At 41.3% G+C, this 13,808-nt stretch overlaps 1 protein-coding gene and 1 pseudogene across 1 annotated transcript in view; one reads left to right on the top strand and one right to left on the bottom strand.

Annotated features, from left to right (window-relative positions):
* LOC145394188 (tether containing UBX domain for GLUT4) overlaps positions 1-13,808 on the bottom strand; it is a 673,993-nt gene that overhangs the window by 425,022 nt on the left and 235,163 nt on the right. The window lies entirely within an intron of this gene.
* LOC145394255 (5S ribosomal RNA) lies at positions 3,371-3,490 on the top strand (annotated as a pseudogene).

Genomic DNA, 13,808 nt, shown 5'->3' with positions numbered 1-13,808 from the left:
TGCTTTATCAGTAGAAGAAATAGCTACAGAACCATCAGAGTAGAAAAGAGGAGGGAAAGATGATGAGGAAAAGTTGTTAGAAAGATTTTTGGCAAGGTGCCAGAAGGAGCGGGAAGAATTCGAGTTGGAGAGTTGCGAGCGTTTAGTATGGATGAAATTATTTTTAGTAGAGCAAAGAACAGACTTAGCACGATTCCGGCCAGAAACATAAAGATGATGTGATTCAGGGGTGGGTTGGCTCCGGTACCTTTGTAGGCCCTCTCCTTGTTGTGGACAGCATTAGAACAAGCGTGATTAAACCAAGGCTTTCTTGCGTTAGTCAAAGGATATGAGAAAGGAATGTATGCTTCCATGCCCGAGAGAATAACCTCCGTAATGCGCAAGGCACACTCAGATGGCTCACGGCCATGGAAGCAATAATCATTCCACGGAAAATCAAAGAAGTACTGCCTGAGGGCCTCCCAGTCCGCGGCTCCAAAATGCCATAGACGACGTTTCCCTGGAGGGTCCACAGGCCGTACCGGAGTGATAGGACAGGTTAAGGTAATAAGGTTGTGATCGGAGGAGCCCAACGGAGAGAAAAGATTCACAGAGTAAGCAGAAGGATTAGTTGTGAGGAAGAGGTCAAGTATGTTGCAGCTCTCTCCAAGGCGATCAGGGATACGGGTAGGGTGCTGTACAAGCTGCTCTAGGTCATTAAGGATAGAAAAGATGTAGTCTTGTTCACAAGGTGGATCCGTGAAAGGAGAGGAGAGCCAAAGGTGGTGGTGAACATTGAAATCTCCTAGAATGGAGATTTCAGAGAAAGGAGAAATGGATAGAATGTGTTCCATCGTATACATGTTCCGTACCTTCTCACTGATGTGGTCAGCCGAAGATAGTCTGTTATTGACAATCACACCTAGGTCCTTCTCTCTTTCTGATGTGTGTAGGGTTTTATTTCCTAATGTATAATCCCAATCAGGTCTTTTTCCACTTTTACCAGACTTGATTACATGACAATTGTCCACACTGAATTCCATTTGCCATGTATTACTCCATTCATGAAGTTTATTTAATTCTTCTTGTAGCTCTTTACAAAAGTCTGTGTTAGTAATTCTCCTTTGTATTTTTGCATCAGTAATTCTCCTTTGTATTTTTGCATCATCAGCAAACATATTTAGATAGCTTTCATTTCCAGTGTTACTGTCTTTATCATTTATATACACTAAAAACATGATTGGTGCCAGCACTGAGCCCTGTGGTACTCCACTAGTCACTTCTTTCCATGATGAGTAATTTCTCCTTAGTACTGTTCTCATTTTTCTTTTCATGAGAAAATCTTGCATCCAACAATACAGTTTGCCTCGAATTCCTCCTTGATGGTACAGTTTCCATAAAAGTCTTTGGTGTGGTACTGTGTCATGTGCTCTCTTGAAATCTAAATAGATACTGTCCACCCATCCTTCTCTTTCCTGTAATGTGTCTGTTACTCTGTCATAGTAGCTCAACAGATTAGTAACACAATGATTTTCCTTTTCTAAAACCAAACTGTCTTTCTGTTATCATACTGTGTTCTTCTAGGAGATTTACCCAAGCTTTTCTTATAGGTGTGTGTGTGTGTGTGTGTGTATTTACCTCTATCTATTGCCAGACACCACAGTCCCGTAAGGGGTGGCCATCGACTTTGAGTTATTTGTTTTACGGGGAGGGGCGCTAACCCTCCACCAACCCACTTGCTGACACGTTGGGAGCACGTATGGTTGGTCTAATTTACCTAATTGTGATATACAGGAAATGAGCTAAACTCATGGAGTCCTGTCTCTGTTTCTTAATAAGTCAAATTTAGATTTAAACTCGTTTAAGTTTTTAGACTGGACTATCTCTTTGTCCAGGCTATTCCACAGGTCTATACATCTAGAAGGAAAACTATATTTCTTGATATCCTTCAAGCAGCTTGGTTTCTTCAGTTTCATTCCGTGTCCTCTTGTTGCTCTTATCCCATAAAAACAGATCCTCTTTGTCAATTTTATCTACTCCCACCATGGTCCTGAACACTGCAATCATGTTGCTTCTCTTTCTCCATTCTTCCAAGGAAGGCAAGTCCAGCTTTTCCAGCCTCTCTCTGTACGATCTGCCAGACTGGGGACCATTTTGGTTGCTGTTCTTTCTATTCTCTCAACCTTGCTTATATCTTTCTTTTTGTGTGGGGACCACACTACTGCTACATATTCTAACCTGGGGCGAATCATGGCCACGATCAATTTTTTCATCATCTCCTCACCCATATCATGAAAAGCTATGCTTATATTAGTCAGGAGTTTATAAGTCTCTCTAACTGCCTTATTAATGTGTTTTCCAGGTGACAAACTGTCCTGGACCAGCACTCCTAAATCTTTCTCTTCTCTTGCTTTTATGATTGGTTCATCACCCATCAAATAATTCAATGATGGCCTCTTGGCACTTTTACCCATTTCCAATATTTTACACTTCTTTGCATTAAACTTCATTTCTCACATCCGGCCCCAATCGTATATCCTATCCAGATCCTACTGCAACATTTTACAATCGTCCTCAACCTCTACCTTCCTCAAGATCTTTGCATCATCAGCAAAAAGTCTTGCATAACTGTTCACTCCATCTACCATATCATTTACATAAATCAGGAACATTACTGGTGCCAATACCAAAGCCATGTGGGACTACACTTGTTACTTCACTCCATTCAGACATCCTATCCTTTATTACTGTCCTCATATGTCTGTTTCTCAAAAAATCTCTCATCCATTCCAGGAGGTTCCCCTTCAGTCCTCCTATATGCTCTAGTTTCCACATTAGTCTCTTATGGGGTACATTGTCGAAGGCCATCTCCAAATCTGAATACAGTACACACAATCCACCCAACCATCTCTCTCCTGAAGCACGTCAATCGCTCTTGAGTAAAAACTCAACAAGTTGGAAACACATGACCTTCCACTTCTAAATCCAAACTGGCTATCAGTCAAAATATTCATCTCTTCCAGATATTTTATCCATCTTTCAGAATTCTTTCGCACAATTTTGCGACCATGCTGGTTAGGGACACTGGTCTATAATTCAGAGGTTCTTCCCTGTATCCTCCCTTATAAATTGGTAAATTGGTACCACATTTGCCCTCTTCCATTTTCGTGTGTGTGTGTGTGTGTGTGTGTGTGTGTGTGTGTGTGTGTGTGTGTGTGTGTGTATTTACCTATTTGTAGTATACAGGAATTGAGCAATACTCGTGTTGTCCTGTCTCCATATCCACATTTATAAAGTCTACCTTTACACACATGAATGTCTTTCTCATGCACCACCTCTTTGTCTAAGTTGTTCCAAATATTTACGTATTTATCTAATATACCTAATTGTGATATACACGCCATGCCACGCTGAGTACACCGCTTCCCGTCCGATCAGCGAAGTTAAGCAACGTTGGGTCTGGTTAGTACTTGGATGGGTGACCGCATGGGAACACCAGATGCTGTTCGCATAACGTTCTCCCTACGTGTCGAGTGGGGTTGGTGGAGGATTAGTCCCCTCCCTGTAAAACAATTAACTCTGAGCCCTTGGTCACCTCGTTTGGGATACATGGCGTCTGGCAATGAATGAATGAATGATGATATACACGGAATGTACTATGCTCGTGGGTTTCCGTCGCTGTTTCTCAATAAGTCAAATTTAGCTTTAAATTTGTTTAAGTTTTTAGACTGGACGATCTCTTTGTCCAAGCTATTCCATAAGTCTATACTTCTGTAAGGAAAGATATATTTCTTGATATTCTTCAAGCAGCTTGACTTTTTCAATTTCATTCTGTGTCCTCTTGTTGCTCTATTATCCCATACAAACAGATCTTCTTTGTCAATTTTATCTACTCCCACCATGGTCCTGAACACTGCAATCATGTCTCCCCTCTTTCTCCTTTCCTCTAAGGAAGGCAAATCCAGCTTTTCCAGCCTCTCTCTGTATGACAGATCTGCCAGACTGGGGACCATCTTGGTTGCTGTTCTTTGTATTCTCTCAATCTTGTTTATATCTTTCTTTTTGTGTGGGGACCACACTACCGCTGCATATTCTAACCTGGGGCAGATCATGGCCACTATCAATTTTTTCATCATCTCATCCATATAATGAAATGCTACTCTTATGTTAGTCAAGAGTTTATAAGTCTCTCCAACTATCTTATTAATGTGCTTTTCTGGTGAAAAAATATCTTGGACCAGCACTCCCAAATCTTTCTCTTCTCTCATTTTTGTGATTAATTCATTACCCAACAAATAATTCAGTGATGGCCTCCTGGTACTTTTACCCATTTCCAATATTTTACATTTCTTTACATTAAATTTCATTTCCCATGTCGGGCTCCAATTGTGAATCCTATCCAAATCCTCCTGGAGTATTTTACAATCCTCCTCAACCTCTACCTTCCTCAAGATCTTCACATCATCAGCAAAAAGACTTGCATAACTGTTCACTCCATCTACCATATCATATACATAAATCAGGAACATTACTGGCGCCAACACCGAGCCTTGAGGGACTCCACTTGTTACTTCCTCCATCCAGACATCCTATCCTTTATTACTGTCCTCATTTGCCTGTCTCTCAAAAAGTCTCTCATCCATTCCAGAAGTTTCCCCTTCAGTCCTCCTATATATTCTAGTTTCCACATTAGTCTCTTATGAGGTACCTTCTCAAAGGCCTTCTCTAAGTCTAAGTACACACAATCCACCCAACCATCTCTCTCCTGTACCACGTCAATCGCTCTTGAGTAAAAGCTCAACAAGTTAGAAATACATGACCTTCCACTTCTGAATCCAAACTGACATTCAGAAAAAATATTCATCTCTTCCAGATATTTTATCCATCTGTCTTTCAGGATTCTCTCACACAATTTTGCGACCATGCTGGTTACAGACACTGGTCTATAATTCAGGGGTTCTTCCCTGTTTCCTCCCTTGTAAATTGGTACCACATTTGCCCTCTTCCATTCTTGTGGCACTTTCCCCTCTTCCAGTGAGCATACGATTAAACTGTGAATTTTATCCGCCAGTTGTTCTCTGCATTCCTTCAGTACCCAATTAGAAATTCCATCAGGTCCTGGGGCTTTCCTTACATCTTGAGTTTCCAGTAATTTATAAACTTCCTGTACCTCCACTTTTATATCTTTTATCACCGGAACATTTCTAATCACTCCCTCCCCTTCCACAAGCTCCTTTTCTTTAGTGAAAACTGACTGGAAACGTTTGTTCATTATTTCTGCTTGCATTGCAGCATCTTTAAAGACCTCTCCTTCTACTTTCAGTTTGGTGATTCCTTCCTTTTGTTTCAGTTTGCCATTAACAAATCTATAAAACAGTTTGGGTTCATCCTTGCATTTGTTTATTATACCTTTTTCAAAATTCCTTTCTTCTTCTCTACGAATTCTTGTGTATTCATTTCTTGTTCTTTTATATTCTTCCTTTGTTCTGTTGTTACCTCTCTTTCTCCAATTGTTCCACGCCTTATCTCTCTCTCTTTTTTTGCTATCATACACCTTCTATTAAACCACTCCTTTTTCCTGTTTTCTTTCTCTCTTACTCTTGGTACAAATTTTTCCACTCCCAAATTATAGAGGTCTAGAAAGATATCCCACTTCCTTTGTATCTCTCTTGTTTCTCTGAATTTTCTCCAATCCGCATTTTCAAAAAAGTTTCTCAATCCTGTAAAATTTGCTTTCCCAAAGTTGTATCTTCCCAGTCTATGAAGCTCGTCTCTTGGCTCGACGTTCCCTATTAACATCTGGAACTCAGTGACCACATTATCACTTTTTCCTAAAGGACAGAGATATTTCAATGATTCTATTACATCCGGTTCTTTGGTGAACAGTAAATCTAACCTTGCTGGTGTGTCCTCACCTTGAAACTGTGTCTCTTCTTTGACCCATTGCGTCATCACATTATTCATTAAAATATTTAATAACATAGTGCCCCATGAATCCTCGCCGCCTCCCGAGTACCATTCCTCCCAGTTCACCTCTTTACAGTTAAAGTCACCCACTAAAATTATATTATTGCTTTTCTCAATTACTTTTTGCAAATAGCTAGCCATATCTGACAACATCTCATGGTATTCATCATCCTTCCATGCTCTCGTCTTTGGGGGAACATACACTACTGCCATATCTCTCTTAACATTCTCTCCAGTTTCTAATTTCATATATATCACTTCAGCCATGCCTTCTCCCATTTCCACAGTATATACGTGTGTGTGTAATTCACTGGGTCAGTCAGGATCACCTCATGGTCGTGATCGTCAGCTTTTACCCTCCTGGAAGGGAGCTGAGAGCTCATATAGTCCGATCTAAAGGCAAGGCTGTGACCTTCACACATGCACACACCCATCCCCTTGCTCAAGGGGACAGTAACCACCCACTTCGTCAGTGAAACTTTTCGCAACCTGAGCGAGGCGCGAACTCCCGTCTACCAGATGGCAAGCGAGAACGTTACCACTGCACCAGCGAGCGGTGTGTGTGTGTGTGTGTGTGTGTACACATAAACATAATGCTCTAAATCTGTATACAAGAATATATATAATATATATATATATATATATATATACAGTGCTCGTCAGAAGTATGGAGCGCCCTGCGTCCCTCCTGAGAAACAAACCTTTCAACATTGAAAAAACATATAAATAATGCATTTTATTTACCTTAAGTGCTTCCTAGGGTAGCCTTTATGTTTCTTCAAGGACCTGAGACGTCTTGGAAGTGAAAGGGCGAGGCTCCTGAGGTGCTGGAGCGGTATTTTGTCCCAGGAGTCACGAATTGCGGCTTCCAGCTTAGGCAGAGAGCTCACGTCCTTCCCTTGGACACTCTTCTTTACGAGGTACCAGAGGTTTTCAATCGGGTTGAGGTCTGGGCTATTTCCTGGCTAGTCTGTCATGAATGATACCTCGCAGTCACGAAGCCAATTGGTGACCGATCTGGCCTTGTGAGCAGGTGCACCATCCTGCTGAAACACTCGTGCACCTGTTAGCTCGAAGGAGTCTGGTAAATGATCACATAGAAGCTCCAGGTAAACATCCTGATTCACTCTGAGGTTCTTGGGAAGTACAACAAGCTTCCCCAAACCCTTCCCTGAGAAACAACCCCATACCATGAGTGAATCACGATGTTTAACTGTGCTTTCTACATACCGTGGGTCAAGTGGGTCACTACCTTTGCGTGCTCCTCTGTTACAGGTAACACTAAACGTTGCCTCATCAGACCACAACACTGACAACCATTGCTCCTCACCCCAGTTTAGATATTTATTAGCAAAGGCAAGCCTACGAATTCTCTGGCTGCTAGAGAGAAGAGGCTTTTTCACAGGCCTGTGACTTGTGTAACCAAGCTCATGCACCCTACGAGACACTGTTCTCACTGACACCTCACCAAACACTTCTGGGTTGCTCTCCTTAATTTTCCTTGCACTCACACGAGGATTAAACTCCACTGCACGTTTTAAAACATTAACAGACCTTGGGGAAGTTTTAATAGGCCTACCAGACCTCGGTTTCTTTGTGGGAACTTCACCACTGTTTTCCTCCCGAAACCGAGCACACCAACGACGCACTGTCGATCGTGCCACACCAACCAATTCGCTAATTTCCTTTGTCTGGTGGCCTGCCTCCTTTAGAGCAATGATCTGGGATATGATTTCACTCGATAGTTCACGGGTAGGTGCCATAACAAAGTTTTAAAGGCCAAAACACTGCAGGACACTCAGTAAAAAATGGCGCAATTTGAGAGGGACACTCGGCGGAGTTCCTCTCTCTCAGGCAGCCCATGGGCGACTGAGGCGGGAACCAACCAGCGTGTCGGAAGGCCTCAGGCTACCGTGACGTCATGCTCGGAGCTCAAACTTGTTGCTCAATTCTTACCCCCAAAAATGGGTGATTCTTTTTGGGCCATAAGTATTGCGTGCCCGGCGGACAACGCTGAATACTTCTGACGAGTACTGTATATATATATATATACACAGTACATATGGATATATATACAGTAATCCCTCCACTATCCGACATAATAGAACCAAAGGCATGTCCGGAAAGTGATCCTGTCCGGACAGTGGGCCCCTGGCTCCCGGACTGGTACTTAAGGACCCTAACCCACCCTAACTTTGAAAGCCACCTAAATAACTCCCTACTGGACATGCATAGTACCTATTTAAACCTATTTAAGACCTTATTCACACCAATAATGGACATAAAGCATGAAATAAATGAAAAGGAACCAAAGAATGAGGTATTAGAAGTGACTGTACCTCAGCCAGGGTACTTACAGCACATTTGTGGCCCCCTTCTTTAAGGCTTTGGCAGTGGTGAAAATGCTCTTGAAGCAAGTACAACAATCCAGTGTTGTCCTGTACTTAATTCTTTGCACTGTGAGTTACAATTGTTTAACACTGCACATTGTTCTTAACTGCACAACGCCAGTTTCAACCACCAGTATCAACCAATAATTTGCACTCCACAGTTAATCCCTTGCACTCTAAATTCTAATTTAACATTGCACAACACTGTAAATTCCCGTGTGGTCTAGTGGCGAGGAATTGCACTTTATTCACTGTTTATTCTCAAAAAATGAGCACGTGTGGCTTCCATTACGATAAGCATCTATCGCGATCGAAGTTAGGCAGTAACTGTTGGACAGTATTGGTGACGGAGAAACAGAGTTGCCAGATCGCAACAGACACGTTACCAAACTCCTCAATTTTCATTACCAAATTTGGTGGACATCTGTGCTTGCAAGGGGTTGGCAATAGCCAACACCTACCTTCGTCGTAAGATGATCCACCGGTATACATGGAAAATAATGAGGAGGATGGATGATGAACTTGTTGAACAAAAGGCAATGATAGACTACGTGTGTGTGGATGAGCGAATGAGAAGACAAGTGTTGGATGCAAGAGTGTGGAGAGGGTGGGGAAATGGAGTCTCGGACCATCACTTAGTGATGGCCAAGGTAAAGATGCAAAGAAAGTGGTTGAGGAGGCGAAGGGGAAGACAGGAGGAAGCAGCTCCTGTGAGAAGAGTGGAGAAATTGCAAGATAGTGAGAAAATGACAGAGTATAAGAGAATAGTGGAAGAAAGATTGGGAAGGTATGAGCTAGAGCAGATGGAAGGGGTGGAAGACGTATGTAAGATATTCACGGAAGAGATAGGCACAGCGTGTGAGGCGGTTTGTGGAGTGAGGAGGAGATGCAAGGGTGTACAAGGGACAGCATGGTGGAATGATGAGGTGAAACGAGCTGTGGAACAAAAGAAGAAGGCATATGGTGAATGGTTGGCGAGAAGAGGTAGGGGAGAAGATGAGAGAGAGAAGAGAGAGGTATATGTGAGCAGGAGAAGGAAGGTTAAGAGACTGGTGAAGGAGAGTAAGAAGAAAGTGCATGAAGAGTTTGGGAGGAATCTGAGTGTGAAATGGAAGGAGAGTAAGAAATTGTTTTGGAAGGAGGTAAAGAAAGTAAGGCAGTGTGAAAGGGGAAATAGTAGGGGAGTGAAAGATAGGAATAACAGACTGTTGGTGGAGAAGAGAGAGAAATTGAGGAGATGGAAGGAGCACTTTGAGGATTTGTTGAATGTAGAGAGTGAGAGCAGTGTGAGTATAAGTGGTTGGAGAATGGCTGGGAGAAGAAGAGATGAGAGGAGGGAGGAAGAGATCAGTAGGGCAGAAGTAGTGGAAGCGATGAAGAAGATTAAGCTGGGAAAGGCCCCAGGAATTGATGGAGTGTGTGGTGAAATGCTTAGGTATGGGGGTGAGATTGTTGTGGAGTGGATATGGAAGTTGTGTATTCGTAGACTGGCTTGGGAAGAGGGAAGGGTTCCAGAGGACTGGAAATCAGGTATAATTGTTCCTCTGTACAAAGGAAAAGGGGAGAGAGAAATATGTGGTAACCATAGGGGTATTTGCCTTCTTAGTGTGACTGGTAAAATATATGGTAGAATACTCATTGATAGGGTTAGGCATATGACAAGAGCTAGTTGGAGAAGAACTAGGGGGATTTAGGAAGGGAAAAGGGTGTGTAGATCAGATATTTGTTCTAAGATGTTTAGTGGAGAAGTATCTAGAGAAGGGAAGGAAAGTGTATGCTGCCTTCATGGACTTGGAGAAAGCTTATGACTGAATAGATAGGCAAGGTATGTGGAAGGTATTAAGAATATATGGAGTGGAGGGGAAATTGTTGAGTGCTGTGAAGAGTATGTACGAGGGAGCTAGGGCTACGGTGCGAGTGGATGGTGAGCTGAGTGAGTTCTTTGATCTCAATGTCGGACTGAAACAGGGGTGTGTGATGTCTCCATGGCTGTTTAATATATATATGGATGGGGTTGTAAAGGTGGTGCATGCAAGGTAGGGCAGTGGATGTGGGGGTGGCCCTAATGAATGAGGGTGAGATTTGGAAGCTTCCGGTGTTGCTGTTTGCTGATGATACAGTATTGTTGAGTGAAGATGAATGGGAGTTGCAAGGTTTGGTGAATGAATTTGGGACAGTGTGTAGGAGGAGGAAGCTGAAAGTTAATGTAAACAAAAGTAAAGTTATGGTGTTTGAGAGGAATGAAGTCACAGAGTGTGCAGTGAGGTTGGATGGTGAGGATATGGAGAATGTGAGTGCATTCAAGTACTTGGGTAGTGTGATGAGTAAGGGTGGAACTTTGAAGGATGAAGTATGTGAAAGGGTACAGCAGGGAAGGAAGGTTGTTGATACACTGAAAGCAGTGATGAGAAATAGGGAGGTGAGTATGGAGGTTAAGAAGTCACTGCATGATGGTATTGTGATCCCTACCCTGACGTATGGAAGCGAGGCGTGGACCTTGCAAGAGGGGAACAAGTCAAGAGTGAGAGCAGTGGAAATGAGTTGCTTGAGAGGACCATGCGGAGTGACGTGGAGGGACAGGTTGACGAATGAAGAAGTGAAGGAACGTTGTGGGGTAGATGTGGATGTGGTTGAAAAGATTAGGAGAAATACACTGAGGTGGTTTGGACATTTGGAGAGAATGGAGAATGAAAGACTGACTAAGAGGGTGTATGTAAGTGAGGTGGAGGGAGGGAGAGGGAGGGGTAGACCGAGGATGAGGTGGAGGTATATGAGGGAGGGGGGGGTGAGTTGGGGGGAGGATAGTCAAATGGTGGGTGACAGAGTGACTTGGAGGCGTTTTGTCTGCGGCCATCCTTTGCGGGATTATGGCGTCGGGCTATAGATAGATAGATAGATAGATAGAAATTTAACTTTTCATTACCAAATTCATAAAGCTAGCATTTATTCTTCACTAATTATATATACAAGTGGAAATACATGTAATCACTCTCCTTATAATTAACAGCATGTTGATTATTATCACGCTATGTAGGCTAGCAGATTAATCAGAGAAAGCAGAAAATCCACCATCTCCATCCTGTGTATCTTCGTACATGTGAAAAATCTGTTTGGTAATTCATTTTTCTGATTCGTAACCAACTAATTATTCATTACCAAATTGGCCCACATTTGGTAATGAAAAATACCAAATGGAAATCCTGACAGGGGAGGGGGGAGGGGAGAGGAAGGAAGGGGTGAATGGCCCATAGTGTAAACAGCTGTTCAGCACTGTGCGGCAATTTCAAATTATGGGTGGGAAAAAATTCGGATTTGGAGGGGATTTTTTCTTTTTTGGGCCATTTTTGGGTTCCGAAGGTGCAGGCCCACAATGTCCAGTAAGTGGGGTGTCCGGAAAATGGGCGTCCATAGTATAGGGATTACTGTACTGTGTATGTATGTGTATATATATATATATAAATATATAAATATATATATATATATATATATATATATATATACACACTATATATATATATATATATATATATATATATATATATATATATATATATATATATACTATATATATATATATATATATATATATATATATATATATATATATATATATATATATATATAGTATATATATATATATATATATATATATATATATATATATATATATACATGTATAGTGTATATACTGTATATATATATATATAGTGTATATACTGTATATATATATATATATATATATATATATATAGTGTATATACTGTATGTATATATATATATATATATATATATATATATACAGTAGAGCCTCTCTCATTCGGACTATATGGGGGGAAGGGTTGTCCGAATTAGCAGATTGTCCGGACCATCAGGGTAATCTCCAGTTCATACCAAAAACTATCTACATATGGTATGTTTGTTAATTATTAACATATGTGGCATATATCAACCCTATGTAACTGCAAAAGATGGAAGGATACTAAAATAACCAAACTAATCATGAACGATAGTTTTGTATTGAGTAATTTACAAGTAAGGCCATGACAAGAAACTTGCCTACATTTTAAATTGTAGTAGGTGACTAAGGCCCATGTAGGCAAAAAAATAAATTAATTAATTAACTGTAATATTTGGAATAAAAATAAAACTTATGTAGGCAAAAAATACATTGTCATCTCTGGCATATTGATAACGCCCATATGGGCAAGAAGCTAATGTTTGATGTACAAGTAAAGCACATTTAAGTACAAAAAATAACCTACAGTAATCACTAAACACTGCAGAATATTCTGACCCATTTTTGTGTAAGCAAACTCCTCCTTTTAACACCTTTATTCATTGCAGAAGCTACACTTGCATTAAGGGGCATGGTAAGGAGGATTAACTTTTGAAATACAGCATAAAAATATAAATGGTTGGTGAACTAGTTGATGGAACGAATGCTAGCGTGTGTTTAAAAAGGCGCCCATGTTGCGACCTAGCGTGATCTGAGACTAAACGAATGATGATCACTTTCCGCTCCGATACTGAAAATGACTTTAGAATTACTTTCAACATATTTTTGGAGCTTACTATTTTTAAATTTTGTCCGAATTAACAGAAATCCGGATTAAAGGGGTCCGGACCAAAGAGGTTCTACTGTATATATATATATATATATATATACAGTACCCTCGCATCCAGCACGGTAATATTGTCATGCATGGGTCACGTGTTGGACCAAAAACGTGTTGGACTAACAACAGAGCTTATGGGGAAAAATGAATTATGTCAGCAACCCTCGGAAAAGTCACCCTAAATACCTACCATATACCTATACATATATTGGTACTATTGTAATTATAATAAATGGTACTGTGCTATGAATGATAACTAAGCTTTTAGTGTTGGTGGGCTTGCTGGGAATGGAAGGTGGTATCCAAGGCTGTAGTTAGTCCTACTGGGTCCCCGGAGGATGGCTGCTGGTGTCACTAGTGGGTAATGGCTGTTGCTCCTCCTCAACCTCCATCATAAATCCTTCAAAATCAAATCTCCCTCATAAATCCTTCGAAATCACACTCAGAATCACTATCTTCATCCACAGCCATGGAAGGTCCTGCTTCTGCCTGTCCTAGCACTGTAATCCTCGGCAAAGTGCATGTTTCTCACACTGTTGCCAGAGCCCCGTCTCGTGACTGTGGAAAGTGATCGCTGTCGCTGACTCGGTAGAGAATAAAGAGAAGCAACTTTGTTTATAAACTGGTACACACGCCGATGAGAAGGGTTTCAAAACGACTGATATTTATTCTAAAATATTAATATGTATTCAGTGTCAGGCTAAATGTTCAATGCTGTAGTACGATACATTCTCTGTCGAGTCGCCTGGGTTTTGGTCACACTGTTTTCCCCGTCGTGTGCTCGGCAGGAATCCATCCAGATAAATTCCAAATGCCCGTGGTATCGTCGGCAATTTTACCATGTTACCGTTCCGAT

The sequence above is a fragment of the Coenobita brevimanus genome, chromosome 26, assembly GCF_032717465.1.
Source record: "Coenobita brevimanus isolate Jiangsu-jjx chromosome 26, ASM3271746v2, whole genome shotgun sequence".
NCBI lineage: Eukaryota > Metazoa > Arthropoda > Malacostraca > Decapoda > Coenobitidae > Coenobita > Coenobita brevimanus.
Note: the sequence above shows the minus strand (reverse complement) of the source record. Positions and strands in the feature narration are given on the sequence as shown.